Raw genomic sequence first — 14288 nt, 5'->3', positions numbered from 1 at the left:
ACTATTACTGGCTCCACCCCAAAGACAGTAAGAGGGGCCACAGCTTTGATTGGGTCACATGATCAAAAGCTGTTGAAAGGTCCATAAAGCCCAAAAAGCCAGTCCCTTTCTTGGCCTCATTATATTTCTGAATCAGTAAATAGAGATTCAGATATTGCCCAATGATACCTAACCCATGTCTAAACCCATCCTGGCAATTGGAAATAATATTCTTCTCCTCCGCCCAATCCATCAACCTTTTTAAAACAACCTGGCCAAAAACCTTCACTGTGGTGTCTTTAAGTGAAATTTGTCTGTAACATGTTGGATCCCCACTATCCACTTTCTTGAATACTGGGACTATAATGGATTGAGACCAAGAGGACAAGGGACCATAAGAAACTGCAGCGTTTAGAATATTTGCCGGTAAGGGAGCCAGATGGTAATATCTTCCTTAAAGAGATCTGCAGGAACTCCATCAGGGCCAGGGGCCTTATATCTTGACAGACAGCTGAAGGCACCACTAACCTCTGAGATGGAAAAAGAAAGACAGGGAGATCTAACCTCTACTGTACTAACCTTAGATGATGGCAAATCCTAACTGTATCCAGAAAGTAGATAGACGAGAAATGGGCATACCAATGGGTTTCCGGTATGCCAGGCCGGTTAAAGTATCCACAGCCAGGAAGGGGTGATTTAAGATTTCTAAAATGCCACTGTGTCACTGCTACTGCTAGCATATAACAACTCATCCCAGATGTCATTCATGAGAAGTGGCAGGGTGTCCTGGGCCAGCCACCACAGGGACATGTTTAGCTCTAGCACAAAGGTACTAAAAAGCTAAAATAATGTCTTCGGGCCATAAGTTGGGATTGAGACAATTCACCATCTCTAAACTTTATTGTTTCAAAAGTGACCCACAAAACTGTTGGGGATCATTTTCACCCACCTAATCCGCCTCCCTTGTTCTGCGAGATTCAACTGGTCTGGAGCTGCAAATGACTCAAGAGAGCCTTGGCTCTGATGGAAGAGAATAAAACAGTAAAGCATTGTGATCACTCCACCCCATCCATTTTTAACAGAATAATCAACCACAGTGGGGAGAAGCAATGTGAAAATTAAAAAGTGATCCACTATAGATTCAACGCCTCTCCCAAAATAAGTGGGACTGCCTGAGCACCGGGGATGACCAGGTTCTGCATGCGGATCAAGTCATTCAACTGGTACCCCTGTGAAGAGTGTTCAAAGTTGTAGAGTAGGGAGAAGTCCTCAACCCCAGGGTCTTCAAAAAGAAGCAAGGTCCCAGACAAAGATGATTCTTAAAATCCTCCAAATCCACTGTTGAAACTTTGGCAGTTATTCTCATTTCTCTAATTATTTGGAGAGTTCTTACATTTCTCAATGATATCATCTACATTCGAAATGAATTATCCTGAAAAGTTAGTAAGACCATACCTACATAGTCACTATTTGATTCTACTTTAGTGGCAATACACTTTACTGCTAGAGAGACTAGAGTACAAAGCCCTGACTTGTCATTCCCAGAGGGAGAAGGTAGCACAGGACAGAAAAAATTAACAAAATTAGGTAAAAAGGGGGTGTTGCTAAGGGACCAAGTTTCCTGAAAAGCCAATGATGTCATTTGAGATGTCATCAGTGATGTCATCAGTGATGTCACCGACCATGTCATGAGTGATGTAATATGTGAAGTCATAAGCAGTGCTTTGTGGGGGTGCAAGCTGCAGGTAGCTAAGCTAATTAAAACTGCTGAAAGTCCCTGGTTTTGTACAAGTGAAACCTGATCCTAACTGTAGCTAGGCCCGGGCGGAGTTCGTGTAGTCGCGCTATGTGGAACTCCATGAAGTTGTAAAAACACTCTGCCGTGCTACGCAGAGAGACCTTGGCCTTCCCGTTCACGTGATGTTTATACCGTATGTCAACAGGAAGTTCGTTCCAAGGCGTATATCTCACCCGAACTGCACCACACCGTGCGCTTGGGTGCGGCCATCTTGTTTCTCACTCTTTTTATGGTGCTGGGGCCTACTTTTTCATCCTTCCTCAATCTATTTAATCCTTGCCTTCTAAAACTTTGTTCCTATAATTTTTATTTATTATCTTACCTTTTGTCTTTCTGAGTATATATTTTAGGTTTTTCTACTTTTTGGTGTTTTTTTGTGAGTTTTGTATTTTGTTATTTTTTTACTTGACTTCCTTATTTTCTCCTTCCCTCATTTTCTTTCCTGTTTCTTTCTTTCTCTCTTCTTCCCCCCAGCGCCATGTAAAGCAGGGCGCCAAACAAAAAGGACAGCAGCCGCTTTCCTTGCCGATGGCAGGGCCAGGAAGGGGTGCTGCCTCGTGCCTTGTTTTCAGAGGTGGAGGCGGCAGCGCTGGTCTTTTATGTCCAGTGCCACCTCCCCTTCACCCTGGCAGCAGACCTGGGTCGGGGTACAGACTCACAGAGTGGTATCAGCGTTGGGCGAGGGTGCCCCAGCCAGTGTACTGCCGCTCTCGAGTTCGGTGCACCGAGCAGCAGCTGATGCACCTGTGGTCTGACGTCCTGGACCGAGACCAGGACCTGCTGGACCTGTTATTTTTCCCAAATAGCAAATATCAAGCATGCTGCACACACACAGGTAAGTTAAGTTTACAAATATTATGTGATCGTTATTCTAGACAGGTGCTCGGCGCTACCTAATCGTACTTGTTGGCGCTCGCTTGGGCTGATTGTTTAAGAAGTAATACAAACACTCCTTTGTCCTGTCACTAAGATAGTGGTAGTTAGTTTTAGTAATTTAGCAGCGCATGTCCTCTCACTTCATTTCTTTTAGTTTTTTTTAATCTCGTACAGTGGCAAGCAACCAATTTAGTGTACATGCATGAATCCATCTATTCATTTAAATAAAAAAATGCAGACTTAGAGCCCAATTACGATGTTGGACAGACCTGAGTCTGCCCAACATCGTTTTGAACTGGGACTGAATGCCCTCCTGTTGTCGGCCTTAACCCAGCAATTAGGATGCAACAAACACTGTTTGGTCGCATTCCTATTCCTTACAATGGGAGCATGCATTCTGACCGGAATGCATGCTCTCATTGTAAAGAGGTGAGGTGCAATTCATTCCTGCACCACGTGGCAGGCACCTCAAGGTGCCTGCCACTGAGTGCAGGGATCAACAGGGGGGCATCTGGAGGCCTTGGACCCATGGGGGCCCTGCTGGGGTCCCCCAAAGTTGGATTCCCACAGCCTTTCTGTGTCGGATAGGCCGGCACAGAAAGGCTGTTGGAATCTACCATTGTAATCCCTCGGCCAGAAAGAGCCGCCCGAGGGATTACTGGAGGCTTTTCGAATGGCAGACGGACTCTCCGAGCCAGTCAGAGACCATTTAGAAATCCGGTTCGGATTCCATTCCGACCGACCCCATCAAAACCGCCCCCTCAGTAAATTGGCCCATCATAGGCGGTTCAGATTGCAAATGAGAGGAGAAGAAGCAAACATCATTCCTTGCAATTTATTCGTAATTCCAGAATCTAGTTGACTAAATTTGGAATAGGGCTAGGTAAGTTTAGGAAATTTGGAATAAGATAGGACAGTCCGCGATACTACTAGTTGATCTGATTTAGAAAAGCTCAATCTTATTGCGATTGTCTTTTCCTGGCAAAAAATATTTTTGGAGAGAACATTTATTTACTACCAATTTTTTTTTGTCTTTATGTCTTACATCAGCATGCAGGGCAAGAAGAGAGCTGAGGCAGGTGAGGGAGCTGGAGATGCCTCCCAGTCCCAAAGTTCCTCAGCCAATGGCTTTGCAGGCCCCAGTAGGTCCTCCTGGTGTTAACATTAATATTTATTTCCCTAACTTTTGCCGCTCCTTATTATGAATTATTATTTCTACCTGTTTCCTAATTTATTCCCAAATCCTCTTCGATCAATCTGTTTCTAAATTATTGCTATCCCTGCATCATCCTATTTACTTATTTTCTGTATTTCAATTTTCTGTGCTTTACTTCAAACTGTCTCTGTACTAGTCTGTCTATAGCTTCCTTCCTTCTGCTTTCTCAGTCAGCCTTCCTTTCTCCTTATATATTTTGTGGACTGCCTAGTGGTGGTACTGTAAGCCCCAGAAAACCCATTTGTCATGTACTACTACTCTGCTGTGAAGATTGCATGCCCAAGTAAGGTATTCTACACATGTTTGTTGTGATGAAAAGGCTTTCTTTTACATGCTTATGCTCAATCAGTAAAACGAGAGAGTGGCCATGGTTACATTGGACACCCCAAAGTTGTGTCTTAAGTAGGCCCAGTATTACCAGCAGCAGTTGGTGAACTGATGACCGTGCACCATGGCTGGAAGGAAGTATGAAGAGGACAGCCCCATTGCATTTGCCAACCAAGACCACATGTCCAGTTGTCCACTCTTTCATTGCAAATTAAAAACTCAGATTTATCAATTGCTCTGCCATTCCATTTCAGTTTGTCTGGAGGCTTTTCAAAAATTGCCACCAACAAAATGCCCAACCTGATATTTTTGATAGAAGGTACTGTAACCAAATTATGGTGTGTGTGGTTGTATAATGCTATACAAAAAAAATAATAGAGAGAGGCATATCTGGCATCAAAAAAATTTGTCATATTTTTCTAGTCACACTGACCACCAGTGCCGGGGCCAGCAGTGATGGCGCCAGCCAGTCTGCAGATGCGGTAGCGGTAGGGGGTGAGCCAGTAGCAGTGGCGTGCGGTGATACGTCACATTGCTTGCTTATTGACAATTAATTATATACTCACTGCAAGGGTGTTCTGTTGACTTGTGAACAGTTGAACACACTCCTCTTAGCATATACAGCGGGAGTTGAGTAATGGCCTCTTCTATCTGCAAATCAGCAGTCAAAACTTCATTAAGACCTTTAACTATGATGGGTTGTTGGAAAAGGGAAAGAAGGATGGAAGAAGAAAGGATGGGTGAAATGTAATATTATTGGAAGAGAAGGATACATGGGTGTAAGGATGCATATAGGTGGCTGATAGGATGCATGGGTGGGTGAAGAATGAATGAAAGGGAATATGGGTAAAAGGATGTCTGCCTGGGTGGAGAACGGAAGCCTCGGGTCGTTTTGATGGGTGAAAGGATGCACGGGTGGGTAAATGTATGTTGGTGAAAGGCTGGATGGATATATAGATGAATAGATGGTTTTCAATGGTGAAGAGTAGACTGGATTGAAGGAAATGTAAAACTTAAACGGTGAGTAGCAAAGCCAAGGTTGAATAATAATAATAGTAGAAGATCAATACAATGATGAATGGAAAAATCCTTGGAATGAAGAAGGAACAAGGGACTAGGGTGCTCCTCTGGAGTGGCGTTCTTCTCACGTTTACTTGCTTGGAGGGGTTTTATCAAGATTTAGATTCAAAGGGTTGAGGTGGTTTTTCAGTCAACCCCCTTGACTCACAGTAGTTTTCATGCACAACATATAATATGTATATTCCTACCTACCCACCGATCATCAATCAACTCCCTCCCTCCTTACCCATGACATTTCACAAGTGACACCCATGGTGACCTAACATCTGCATGGTTACATCGGAGACACTGCATTGTTGGCTGTGCAATGTGCGTCTGACTCAGTTAATGTGTAGGCCCATTAACATATTCGAGGGCAATGCGAAAAATTGTTGGCCTTCCCTTCACTCCCAGTGCCCACTAAGTCACTTCCTAATACATAACTACTTTCCTAAGTTCTGTATGTCTCAGACACCTGCAAAATTTGAAAAAAACATTCTTTGCACGTGCCACATTCTACTGGCCAAGTGATACATTTAATTATGGCCTCCATAACGGATTACGTCTGTTAAAAATTGTCCCTTTCAAAATTGCCGAACAAAGAGATTCATTACTAGCAAAAGCTGAGGCACTTGATGATGATAATCTAACGTAATGTCAAGGTGTGATGAAGTAGGGTGAGGCCAGGGAGTAAAGTGGAACTAAGAGTAAGTGCATTTACATTTTGCAAGCAGGATAGTCTGTGACAAATGTGACAAACAGAATATCCTCTTCCTTAATCCTTTCCCAGTACTGTAGTGCATTGCTTTTGTACTGTCTACTTACAGACAGGAGCATGTCTGTCTGCATGATTGTTTTTATATAGTACCCCACGTGACGTATATCATTCATAGTAACGATTCATCTTCCTTGTAGTCAGGGTGAAATTGAAAGGCATTTAACAGAGCATGGCAATGAGGAATAAGATAATTGTCTAGTACAGCTGCTCTACCTGCTAAGAGTAGCAAAGTAACTTGAGTATATCTAGGGAGCCATTCGAGCTCGCATTCCTCAATTAATTTAGCTCAATAAGAGAGGGAAGAATACTTGTATACTCCATAGTGCATAATGCCTGAAACTCTAATCACATCAAAATTGAATGGCCCGAGGATATCAGCAAATGTAGTGCTACTGTGCCATTATATAATTGTATGTGCTTTGCTAAGAGCATTATGTACAATTTATCTGTTTTCTTTCTTGATATAGCTACTCTTATGGATCTGACTCCTAACAGGCGGAGATAGCAGCCCAGACCCGGCAGAGGAAACTGGAGCCCATCAGGGCTGAATACCAGCGGCTGGTGGTCCTGGAAGGAGGAGGCGGCAGCAGCAGCTGCCCCAAGGCCAGTCAGACCCCAGTACTCCAGTACACCGCCGCTGAGGTCCAGCGGTAGCCACCCACCACCATTCCACTACTGCTGCTCCCCCGCATTTCAGTGCCACATTATGCAGAGGCTGGCGCACCTGGAAGCCAGGCAGGAGGAATGGATGGAGACAATGGAGAGGCACATTAAGAAGCTCCTAGCCCACCTTAAGTGCCCTCTTCTGCCCCTTTTTAATCCTTTTTTGGTGTGTGGGACTTGCAGTGGGGAGAGGGTGGGAATGTGGGAGTTGGGGCATTTTTTCAATTTTCTTTATGGACAATTTTGTTTTTGGACTTTACTTTGTTGGACACTACATGGGACATTGGTTGGGACAGGTAGAGAGGTGGGCCAGTTGTGAGTTTAGTTTATATTGTTAGGTGAATAAAACTTTTTTCATTTTACGTCATGATTTAAATCTTTTACTTTGCACTTCTGTCTTTGCCACAGCCAGTTTTTAAAATATGCTGATAGTGTAACAACAAAATTGTTATGTGGTACCCTCCCTTGTCCTACCACTCTCTCCTCCCAGTATCTGCAGCTGCAACTATATTAACCCCTAGGGACTCGGAGGGGGTGGTGAATTTCCATTGTATATAGATTGCAGTTCAACAATCAACCACAGTTCTCTTACCTTATTAGATGAAGCGCAGGTTGCATGGTTTCCCAAGGTGCTATGATGGTGGTAGTAGTAGCATGCTGGCACACTAACATTGAAGGCATCAGAAGCAAGGTCCCACTCCCTTCTAGGCGAACTCAAACTGAGGGTTGTATGAACTATCCATCGCAGGGAACTAATTAAATTAAAATAAAAAATGAGTTAATGGCGTCATTATATGCAAGCTTAAAAACAATATTGAGACAGTCATCAGACTAGACTACTAGTACACAAGAAGAGAGACAATAGAGAAAATATGATAAGCAATGCTAAATTGAAATAATCAGAACAATGGTGAGCTAGTACAAGTTACAAAATGAAGTCGACTCGAACAACAAAGTGGACAAGGGTAAGCTTTGATGCAATACTGTGCCTGAATGATGATTCTGGCAATGATGTTCCTCTGAAAATAGTGAACACTGTTTATATGCCTAGGTAGGTAAATAATAAATATGACCAGTGTGGGTTATACTTAAAGCTGAAGATCCACATCCTGCAGGGAGTTGGCACTGCTTTCACCACATCCGCCACACCAAGTGTGTGATCAATTAATGGTGTAAATTATTGCCACACCGCAATAAATGACACAGCCCGGGAGAAGAGGGTTAGGGATCTAATGAATGGATGGAAAAGTTTGGCGAAGACAAACACTACACAAGGATAACATTCATCTTGGCAATGAGCAGCCAACCATCATAAATCTGTTATGGGAGGAGAAGGAAATGAAGGAATGATGAGTACAGGTAAAACAAAACAAAACAAATTGCCCGTCTGCCCCCAGAGAGACCCAAGTTACATTATATATCTAAATGTTCTGTGTTACAGAGCTTTGAAAGATAGCACATATATTACAAATGAAATTATCTGTCGGATTCAAGTGAACAACACACACAGTTCTAATGATAACAAAAAGAAAAAATGCTACTGTATAGCCAAATTGAGAGTTGCATCTGCATTCTTCTTGGACTGTCCTTCAATCTTGCTTGCCTGGCGGAAGCAGTCCGGTAAGGTAAGCGGGAGTGTTATGTTGGTTTTCCAGAGGGCCTGCGGATTGATAAACAAACTCGAAATGGTAGCATCAAGGAGAAAGAAAGAAGTTAAACTTCATAAGAAGAGAGAAGAGAAGAATAGTCCTTTCTGCACTCATTCATTTATGCATGGTGTATGAACAGTTAGGTGAGGGCTATTTACAAGAAACAAGAATCACCAAAAAGTGGCCGATTGTAACTATCGGTATCGACCTGTTCAAACTCGCACCTGTCATCATGATCATGAATTCATCATCATGAATAGTATAACAATAATATGTAGCCTAACAGCATACCCATAATGTGATGATCATGACTAAATGTCTGTCTCCAGTTTTCTGGCTCCCACTGAACCACCACTTAACTTAAAATTTGAGGCAGAGAGCACTGAGCACACACACATCCTGCAAAATTGCATTTTCCCAATCAAGTAAAATCAACTCACTGCTGTCACCACTCACTACCACTATACAGAGTTAGGTAGGACTGTCTAGGCCACTTTAAAGTCATCACCAAATAGGTTGGTTTCAGTGAAGTTGAAAACTTCCTTCTTCTGGTAGCAGTTCTTGAAGTAGTCATGCCCTCGCCCTGAGCCATTCCATCATCCATGATCCTACTGACTCAGTATAAGGTGTCCAACTCCATACCAACGGTGTCCCAACTCCAAACATTGAGTAATTTTTTCTGTAGACATGATTTGTGTTTGTGTTATCTATTCTAAAGGGACTGGTCAGGTCTGAATCTTTGAGGAGTATAACGCAGAAAACAATTAAACAATGCAGTGTGGAGTTGACCTGGTGAAGAAACCTCACTATCTCTCAAAGGAGAAGGAAAATAAAAATACCCTTCATTTAAAGATGATCGGACATCGTTATGCCACCAACAGTGTGAATCATCAGAAACACATTTAAGCGTAATAGTTACAGATAAACAATACCCCCAGTAATCCGTGGTATAAAGTGCTAGTTAATTTCAATCACGGTTAATCTTGCCACGTTTTGGGGCAAGATACTGGTCCTTCTTACTGTGACAATGACAGCACTGAATACATGCTCAGCGGAAACACTGGCTACCGGTAAACCAGATAGTTTATTGCCAGCCTGCTGAGCACTAGTTCCCAGACCAACACAACAATGGGTTTTGATCAAGGTAGAGCTCTGTTGGGTCATCCAGATGGGCATTGAACATCTGCTCAATGTTCATTGGCGCTCCACCTTACTCGACCTCTTTTGCCTTTGCCTCTGCACTGAAGTTATGCCCTGCCAGTAGAAACCATTCAGTTGCAGATTTTGATGCTCCTGTTCTGGTTTTTGATGGTGTTCTTGTTGTCGGTCTTGTCTGCTGTGAACCAAAAGCACTGCCCTCAGGCTCTGAACTTAAAGGCTGCCCCGCAGAACTTGTGCCCTGGAGGAGTGGGCCTCTAATTCCCTGCTGTTCTTTTTCTAGCTCACTGGCTTGCTCAGCTATCCATGGCTTGTATTTTGCAACATCCCTGCCTGATAGAGTAATTAAAGTGGACAGTAATGGTGTGTACCATGGATCAAGAATTGTGGCACAGATGTAATGTTTGGATAACACAATGTCTCTTTGCACCCTTGTATTAACAGATAAGTGAAGGATTAAGCTCTCCACCAACCCATACACATTTTCTTTTTCCTCCACAAGCTGTATACATTTTAGACACCTCCACTAGTTGTTTCTGAAGCATGTGCAACAATGGAATAGCTTGGCCCATGGTACTGTTGTCCTTGCTGAATTCCAGTGTGAACACCTCAAAAGGAAGCAGCATGTATGTCAGGCATTTGACTAAGCCCCATTGGTCCATCTCAATGATCATGCCGTTCACAGTTGCATCCCCTCTTTGCATGACATATTTATGAATTGGTCTGTACTGCTTAAACAGGCGTTCAAGCATTTAATAAGTCAAGTTTTAAAGTGTTGGCACCTCCTGTATGGGTGCTTTAACTGGCATTCTATTATCATGCTGAATGACCCTCAGCTTTAAATGAATGGGTGAAATGGGTGCAAATTCTTCTGCAAGTGGACAGTAAGTTACTTACTTGGTCTTCTTTTTATAGAAAGTCCTGTACAATGATGTTGATGCAGTGCGTCAAACATAGGACCCTGAAATAGGCACCATCGGTCATGGCCATAACTATATTACTGCCATTGTCCATGGCAACAAATCCAATGTTAAGCCCTCTTGGTCATGACCATTCAAAGACCTTGTTGTTAAAGTAATTTAAAATGTTTAGGGCAGTATGGGATTACTCCATGGTGAACATGGCCACTGTCTCATGCTTTTGAGCGGCATCAAAAATCTCAGCAGTGTCAACACCTGCAGATATCTTTTCTTTAGCCCCCACAAAAGAGATCCAGTGTGCAGTGGTGTACATGTCATCAGTGACTTTACAACTGGTTCACATGCCTGTCGTCAAGGGGATAGTGTGAACAGCACTTTTCTGCAAAGCTTGTCCAATCAATTCCAGCACAGCAAAAAGGGAGAAGGCCCAGCGCTAACATTTTAGCCAGCTTCGCGCTGTACACACATGCCTTTGGGTGGTTTTGTTGATACTGCCCCTTCAGCCTAAACATGTCAGGAATAGTAGCCTGGAGGTTTTATTTTCTGGTGCCACTGATGCAGGTGACGTCTTGAAAACAGACAGTGGTAGGCTCAATGTGCGTTTCAATGGGGAAGTCACTGCCCTCTCTTGCCTTGATGTCTCAACTTGAGTCTTATCCCATTGCAATGTTGCTGATGTGGGTGATAGTACTGCACTACTGGGAGAAGGCTGCTTTGCGTAACAAAAATGTCTCCCTCTTCTTCACCTTCCACTGGGATTGGATCAGATTCCCTGCTCAGCCTTTCGACCACTTTCATCAACAACACTTGCAGTGGTGCTTTCACAAATGGGTTGTTTGGCCCCCAGTACTATAGTTTGTACCAAGCTCACCCTGTGGCAATGTTCACCTCCTTCTTGCTAAACGTAAAGAAGTCCCAAACTCGGGTGGTCAAATTTCTGATGCTGGTGCCACTGCCATTGTCTGATGAACTGACGGTAGGTGGACATTTTGAAGTTTGACTCTTTGTAGTACCTACCTCTACTGTAGTGGTTGTGGATGTAGGTCGCTGCCGGTGCTTTGCAAATTTGGAAGCTGGCGGTGGTGGTGGTATCTGTGGTGCCACATCCCTCCTAGCAAGTTGGGATAGGGTAACGTCAGTCTCCACTGGGGCTGGGCTAACATCCATGATGACTGGCTCGTCGTCATCCTCCTCTTTTACATCTGCCTCCATAACTAGGCTTTCAGGAACCATCCTTTTCCCTAGCCTCATGGCATGACTCCCTCTCAGACTGAGGCGGGTTCCAAGTGGTGTTTAGATCATCAGAAGCGGGCTTAAAGAGGAAGATGATGCACTAACCCTCCTTTTTCTAGCTGGAGATCTGGAAAACAATGGATCTTCTGGAAGAGCGGCTTGCTCTACTTCTTCAGCATGAAGCTCAATCTCCTGAACTTCTCCTACCTCAAGAGGAATTACTATTGGTGGTTGCGGCTGTTGTTGTCTATTTCACTGAGTTTCCTGCAACGATTGGGTACTACTTTGCAATAGAGATAAGTCGATTTCAACATCACTGCTCATCGGCGTTGCTGTAATTAGACTGGCTGCCTCTGTGACAGACATAGGCTTGGGTCTAGATTGGGTGGGTCAACTGATGTGGGGGTGCTTATCCCAGCTTGCTACCCAGAGGCCCGTGCAGCAGGCATAGTTTATTTTCCCCCAAAAAACTCTGAGTTGACCTACCAGTGGTGGTAAGCTCCTTCTTCTCACTGGCCACTTTCTTAGTTGCACATTTAGTTGTGGGGATCTTGAAGCTGCCAGTTAGCAGTGGCACTTAGCTTCACACAAGTTGAAGAGATGTCTGTGTGATGAGTGGGTCACGTGTCACATCGTGCACAGGCCTACTGTCTGGGAGTTCTGTGGGTGATGTTGTCTCTTGTGCAACTAAAAGAAAAGAACATCAGTGAAACGTGGCATAGGTGCAGTTCAATTAGTAGTACAAACAAATAATATAATTTAATGTGATCACTGGTTATTCTTATTATAAATAATTAACAATACAGTGTATCCATTAGTAAAACTGAAAACCACACCAACATGAACTTTCATGGTGACTGACTGTACACTCAGGATGAATAAGAAAGAGCAACAAAAACATACAGATGTAACTGTTTGCTTTAGGCGCATCACATGGGATGTGGCACTCAGTGAGGTGCAGCTGACAAATGACAATGGAATAATCTTTAGACAATGAATGACGTTGTGCAACTACAGCAGACATGGAGTTGATTAACTGATGTTAGATGTAATGAAAATGTTTTCTTTAAAGTAATAATATTAAAGAAAGTTTTAAAAAATCAAAATTTTATCATTTAAAAAACAAAAAATTACCAATTAATTAAAAATAGAAATTTTTGGGGGGACAAAATTAAAAGAAAAATAATTATAAATAAGTGAAGTTATCATCAAGGATATAATATATTAAACTGCTATTTCATTGCTCAACCATCCAAAAAGCATATGGCAAAGCGAAGGACCATACTGGCTGGACACACCAAATGGCTGCCTGCCATTGCCACATGGTCCGCAACAACAACAACAGTGAGCAAGAAGGCATTGGGAACAAAGAGAAAACATGCAGGCCTATGGCAAAGGCACACTGGCCGGCTACACAAAATGTAAGCCAGCCACATGGTCGCAAGCAACAACAAGCAAGAAGGCATGGGGAACAAACTAAAAAGAACACATGCAGGCCCATGGGGAAAGCTCATTATCTGGCTACACAAAATGGCCACCAGCCACATGGTCATTGGTCACACAACAACAACAACCAGCAAGCAAGAAGGCATGGTCACAAACAAAGGACACATGGAGGCCTGTTGTAAAAACACACTGACTGCCTATGCAAACTGCCCACCAGTCACATTGCAACAAGAACCCAGAGGCCTGGAAAACAATGGACACATGCCGGTCTAGGGACACTGACTATACAAAATGGCCCCTGGCCACATGGCAGTGGGAATAAAGGCATATGATGGACTATGTCAAGCACACACAGGAGGCATAGTTAGACAGAGAGAAATCATAATTGATTAATTCAAAAATGGCTAAAACAAAAATCAACAGGGCAAACATTTTTTACAACAACACACATCCTCCAAAGGTATTACCCACCTATACAATGTTTTCAGAAAACAAACAAGAAATACGACAAAAAACACTTTTTGTACTTTAATCCAATGCCATCCATGGCCTTGATTATGTCAATTTAACAGACACAACAGAAACTGTTGTTTTTCATGCACCCATGGCTACCACTGGGCCTACTGGCTGGAAGGCCCATTCCATTGGCAGACTAGTCCACATAGAGCACTAAAAGAATACAGCAAATTTATTTAAAAATCATGGAGTAAATGTACTAAACTGTGCAAAATTTTTCCTTTACAAAAGAAGAAAAATCACATGCAAAAAAAACCCAAGCAGGCCTATGGCAAAAGCACGCGGACTGCCTACGCAAATTGGATGCCAGCTACATGGTCAGAACAACAACCAACAAGAAGGTATGGCCACAACAAAGAAGACATGCAGGGAATTGGCAAAAGCACACTGGCTGGCTACACAAAATGGCCGCTAGCCACATGGTGGTCACAAGCAACAACAGGCAGGAGGCCTAGAAAACAAAGAACACATGCAGGCCTATGCCAAAAGCACACTGGCTGCCTACACAAAATGGCCGTCAGCCACATGGTCACAACAAACAGCAGGAGGCCTGCAAAACAAAGAACACATGCATTCCTTTGGACACCGATTATACAAAATGGCCCCTGGCCACATGGGGAATAATGACAAATGGTGGCCTATGGCAATCACACACACCAGCCAGACAAAT

At 43.3% G+C, this 14288-nt stretch overlaps 1 long non-coding RNA gene across 2 annotated transcripts in view; it reads right to left on the bottom strand.

Moving 5' to 3' along the window:
- Positions 1-14288, bottom strand: part of LOC146822659 (uncharacterized) — a 130094-nt gene that overhangs the window by 29977 nt on the left and 85829 nt on the right. For both annotated transcript variants that reach the window (XR_014961817.1, XR_014961816.1), the window contains 2 exons: positions 12143-12343; positions 7289-7448 (listed from right to left, as the gene is read on the bottom strand). This is a non-coding gene — a long non-coding RNA (uncharacterized LOC146822659). The remainder of the gene's footprint in view (positions 1-7288; positions 7449-12142; positions 12344-14288) is intronic.

Source organism: Triturus cristatus, chromosome 5_2 (assembly GCF_964204655.1).
Source record: "Triturus cristatus chromosome 5_2, aTriCri1.1, whole genome shotgun sequence".
NCBI classification, from domain to species: domain Eukaryota; kingdom Metazoa; phylum Chordata; class Amphibia; order Caudata; family Salamandridae; genus Triturus; species Triturus cristatus.
Note: the sequence above shows the minus strand (reverse complement) of the source record. Positions and strands in the feature narration are given on the sequence as shown.